Source organism: Phyllostomus discolor, chromosome X (assembly GCF_004126475.2).
Source record: "Phyllostomus discolor isolate MPI-MPIP mPhyDis1 chromosome X, mPhyDis1.pri.v3, whole genome shotgun sequence".
NCBI classification, from domain to species: Eukaryota; Metazoa; Chordata; class Mammalia; order Chiroptera; family Phyllostomidae; genus Phyllostomus; species Phyllostomus discolor.
The window spans coordinates 29,559,417-29,565,416 of NC_050198.1; positions in this window are offsets into that span (position 1 = coordinate 29,559,417).

Below are 6,000 nucleotides of genomic sequence, written 5' to 3' on the forward strand. Positions count from 1 at the left end.
CCTATTCCTTTGATTTTATTGTGAAATATTTCATATAGAAAACTATAGCAATAAATATAAGGTATACCCATGTATTCACCATCCAGATTTATCAAATCTAAATTTGTTACAATATTTGCATCTGATTTTTTACAGAAAAAAATGGTAGATCTAGGTATAGTCCTATGTGTTACCACACCCATCTCATTCTCTTTTCTCCCTCCCAAGAGGTAATTAACATCATGAATTCAGAATTTCTTATCATGGAAGAACATACAGGGTCTGACACAAGTAATGCCCCCTTTTATTAGAAAATCATAAACATGTAATTCGGTAACAATATAACACTCAAGCACACCATAAGGCATTTTAGGTGAAATGTTCAAATTGCTGTCCATTTTGTGTGAAACATTGATAAACATTAACAACCACACTCAAGCAGGCATTATTTCTGTGGACTCCTGTATGCAGTATTATTTTTCAAAAATTAAACTTGATGTAAGTGGAACCAAACCACATAAATCTTTCTGAAATTTGCTTCTGTCAGTCAGTGTGATATGTAATAAAATACAATTTGAAGGTACCCTAAGTACTTTAGTTGGGTTTATATGTTGATATTTCATCCAGCAAACCTGATGAACTGTCTTACTTGTTTTAATAATTTATCCGTAGGTTCTCTTCAATTTTCTATGCAAGCTATCACACAATCTCCAAATAAAGACATGTTGTCTCTTCTTAATTCAATATGAATACACTTTACCTTGGCTTTTTTTCATTGGTTAGTACCCTCAGTATAATGTTTGACAGAACACTTATTAATGTTTTTTGAGATCCTGACTTTGTAGGAGTATGTCAAAAGTGTCACTATTCAATATATGTTTTCCCTAGGTTTTGAGTGGATACATTGCATTGAATTTTATCAAACACTTTTTTTCTGTTCTAGTAACATGATCAGATGACTGTGTTTTTTATTAGTGTGATAAATCATTTTAATAATTTTTTCTGGTAATGAATTATTATTTTATTCCTGGGATAAAATATATTTGGTTGATGTCTTGAAACCTTCCTGAGATTGGTTTTAATAAAGTATGATAAGGTGACAGAGACATATGACTATGAAATAAGTGTTTATTTCTCACAGTTTCCAAGTGGAAAGGGCACATCATACCACACTAGGCCACATAAGGAAATACAAGGGTTAGTCAGGAGGCAGAAAGAGTGAGGGAAAAATACATGCACAAGCCCTTGTTGTGGTTTTCATGGGAAAGAATGGGCAAGGCAATTTAAGCATTTTAATACTGGCAAATTTAGATAATTTCAGGAGGCTCTGTGATACAGGTATGGTCACCAGTTATCCTGTACATGGCCCTGGGATGATTTAAGGCATGTAAAATACTGACTTGGTGTGTGAGACTTTGATAAAGCAGGTGGTTGGGGATATAGGCTATAATTGGCTGGTTTGAATATGAAAGACATGCTGGCAGTCAAGGTGTTTACCATCTCCAGGAATCAGGTAGCATTGGAGGGGCAGCCTCTCCAGGATTACCAAGGCTTGAATATGTCAAAATATCATGCAAAATAAAGAAAATAAAAATCATGATTAATACAGTTGAGATAATTTTTTAAATGAGGGTTTTTAAAAAGATAAATTTACTTATTTTTAGAGAGAGGAAAAGGGAGGGAGAAAGAGAGGAAGAGAAACATCAGTGTATGGTTGCCTCTCGCACACACCCTACCAGGGACCTGGCCTGCAACCCAGGCATGTGCCCTGACTGGGAATCAAACTGATGAACCTGTGGTTCACAGATCCATGCTCAATCCACTGAGCTATACCAGCCAGGGCCAGTTGAGATAATTTTTTTGTTTCACTTTTAGTACTGTTAGATTTGATATAATAAGATTCATTTTATGGATAGATCTAAGAGTTTCTGCTCTTATATTTTCATGTAAGTGTGTCTGTGTGACGTAGAGAGACACACACAGAGAAATCTCACATTAGTAAAATGTAAACAATTGGTAAATCTTGGTAAATGGTATGTAAGGACTTTTATAAGTTTTCTATACGGGTTGTGTGTGTGTATGTGTGTGTGTGTGTGTGTGTGTGTGTGTGTAATTAAGGCTCGCTGGAGATCAGGCAGGGTTAGGTGAAGTACCACAATGGGAGAGTAGAGCCTGCACACTAAGCCAATGCTAATCTTCAAGGCAATGTTGGGGGGCTCAGGGCTGAGCTCTACAGGATAAAAGTGAAGTTGGGAACCTCAAAGCAGAGGCACCACTGAAGGGAAAGATGGTGACTGGCTTTTATATGGGAAGGATAATGTTGGCAGGGATGTTGATGAAGAAAAGTGGGGTGCTGTAGAGCTTTAAAGAGCCCAGATGAATAAGAAATGGAGGAATAAAAGTGGCCTAATAAAGTTTGAGTTGGGTGGAAGGTGAGGAGAATAAAATGGATGAAGAAACAACAGGGATGAGAGAAAATAGCTGTATCCATCTAAACTATCTTTTGAGGAGTTCTGGCCAAGATGGAGGTGTAGGTAGAAATCCTTCACTTCCTTACACAACCAAAAGGAGGATAACAACCAGTCTAAAATCAATAAACAACCAGACATTCCAGAAAATCAAACTCCGTGGAATGCTGACAATCAAGGAATTAAAGAAAAAGTCAACCAGAACAGTGCACTGAGATATAGAAATACAGCCCAAATGAAAGCACAGAGCAAAGCTTCAGAAAGAGAGCTAAACAATGAGGAGATAGCCAACCTATCTGATGGAGAATTTAAAGTCCTAGTAATCAAAATGCTTACAGAACTGATTGAGCTTGGCTGATAAATGAAAAAAAAAGTGAAAGATACCCAAAATGAAATACAGCAAAATATTCAGAGAACCAACAGTGACAGGAAGGAAACCAGAACTCAAATCAATGATTTGGAACAAAAGGAAGAAATAAACATCCAACCAGAACAGAATGAAGAAACAAGAATTCAAAAATGTGAAGAGAGGCTTAGGAACCTCTGGGACAACTTGAAACGTTCCAATATCCAAATTATAGGGGTGCCAGAAGGAGAAGAACAAGTGCAAGAGCAAGAGCAAGAAATTGAAAACATATTTGAACAAACAATGAAGGAAAACTTCCTCAATCTGGCAAAGGGGACAGACTTCCAGGAAGTCCAGGAAGCCCAGAGAGTCCCAAAGAAGTTGGACCCAAAGAGGAACACACCAAAGCAAATCATCGTTAAGTTACCCAAGATTAAAGTTAGAGAGAGAATCTTAAAAGCAGCAAGAGAAAAGGAGAAGGTGTGCCCAGAAGACTATCAGCTGATTTCTTAAAAGAAACCTTGCAAGCAAGAAGGAGCTAGAAAAAAGTACTTAAAGTCATGAAAGGCAAGGACCTATATCCAAGATTAATCTATACAGCAAAGCTTTTATTTAGAATGGAAAGGCAGATAAATTCCTCCCCAGATAAGGTCAAGTTAAAGGAGTCCATCATAACTAAGCCCTTATTATATGAAATATTAAAGGGACTTATCTAAGAAAAAGAATATAAAAAATGTGAACAGTAAAATGACAACAAACCCACAAGTATCAACAAATGAACCTAAAAGAAAAGAAAAGCAACAAAAACTAAGCCAACAACTAGAACAAGAACAGAATCAGAGAAATGGACATCACATGGAGGGATTTCAGTGGGAAGGGGAAAGGGAAGAATAAGGGGAAAAAGGTACAGGGAAGAAGCATAATTAATAAGCATAAAATTGACGGGGAGAGATTAAAATGGTGTGGAAAACAGAGAAGTCAAAGAATTTATATGTACAACCCATGGAGATGAACAAAGTGGGGAGAATGCTGGAGGTTTGGGGGTGCAGGGCAGAGGGGGGCATAAAGGGGAAAAATTGGAAAAACTGTAATAGCATAATCAATAAAAATACTTTAAAAAAGAAAAAGGAAAAATAAACTATATTTCAAGATTCAAGTCAAAAGAAAGAGATTTATGAACAATACTGAAGTTGCTGCCACCATATTATCAATGAAGAAATTTATAACTCACAGATATTAAAACCCTACATGCCTTTTTCTGATTCTCAACCTGGAGCTCAGCAAATCCAGTACTACTGCTTTGCATTTCTGTTTCATTTTCCTATTTTCAGAGCTGGCTGCATCTTTTTTGGTTTCCATTTTTACATTCCAGCAATCTCTGATGTGTACTTGGAGGAATATATTAAACATGAAATCACTATGTTATCCTGATCAGAAGCACCCTTATTTGTTTATACATTCATTTCAACTTCCATATAATAAACTACAGAATAGTCTAGTTCAGTGCTTCTCAAATTACCTATGGTAAAGGATCAGTGTGACTATTTTTCCCAATACATGGCAGAACAATACTTTGTCAAACTCAACTGATCCTTGATTTGGATATGGCAGCAATGTCAAATTGTAATAAAAGTTTAAAAATACTTAATCTCTATAATGGAATACTACACTGCAGAAAGAACTAAGGAGCTCCTACTCTTGGTGACAGCATGGATGAATCTGGAGAGCATTATGCTAAGTGAAATAAGCCAGGCAGTGAAAGACAAATACCATATGATCTCACCTATAAGTGGAACCTAATAAACAAGACAAACAAGCAAGCAAAATACAACCAGAGACATTGAAATAAAGAAAAAACTGACAGTAACCAGAGGGAACAGGGGAGGGAGATAATGGGGAAAAGGAGGAAGAGTTGTCAAGGAACATGTATAAAGGACCAATGGACAAAGACAAAGGGGGGTAGGATGGAGGGTTGGAAGTGGTTATGGGTGGGGCAGGTGGGATGGTTGGGGAGAAATGGAGACAACTGTACTTGAACAACAATAAAATAAATAAAAATAAAATACTTAATCTCAATTTCTGTACTTAACTGCGGATTAATAACAAACAGTTCTTGGACCAGACTGATATATGGACCACACTGTGAGTAGTAATGATCTAACTAAAATTCAAATATGAATATTCCACTTAAAATTATCTACAGATCTCTGTTATCTACAAGAAAAATTTCCAACTCTGGACAATGTCGCATTCAGGTCCTTTGTGGTGTGACTGTCTTTTTCCAGTTTCACCCCTATGTTTGTCTGTCTCAAACTTTGCACCCACAATTAAGTGCTTTTAGTGTCTTAACAGCTAAGAATCATAGAAGAGGGGAAGAAACAAACTTTAAGCTAAGGTTCCTGGAACAAATCTCAAAGACAGACTGCAGGACTGGGCCACCAAGAAAGTTGCTATTTAATCTACATCAGGAAGCTTCTAGCTCCAGAACCATATAGCCACTGCCATAATAATAAAAAATACTGCAATCATGACACCATCATTACCGGTGTTCTCCAGAACCACACCATACGTGCTATAATCGGCACCAACAAAATTGGCATTCCATACTTTACCTCTCAACATCCATGAAGCTAGTTTCTTGACATTGGGATCTCTGTTAGTTAACATTGCCTCAGAAAAACACTGTCTGCCATTATTCTACTCAAGTACACCTGATTGGCTTACTTTTATATATATGTAGAACCCAGTTGCAAGGGATTCTATAGAACATATATTTTAATTTTATGGCTTTTGTAGCACAAGACAGGACACTAGGTCAGTGTTTTTCATGCTGCAGGTCACAATCCATTGGTGGATTATAAAATTAATTTAAGGAGTCGTGACTTCTATATATTAATGAAATGGGACAGGATGGGATAGACTAGGACATATTATAGTGCACCTTCAGTGTTACTATTGTTACATGGAAATTTTGTTTCAGTTATATAAGAGCAAAGAATGTAATATGGATGTATCCTGGGGTACCATATAAAATATATTTATTACTGTAGGTTCCAATCCAAAAAGTTTAAAGTGCATTATACTAGCACAATGGTTCCCAAACTTCAACCTGCATCTGAATTGGAGGGCTTATTAAAGCACCAAAACCCCACCCAAAATTTTTTATTCAGATCTGGAGTGAGGCATGAGAATTTACATTTCTAACAA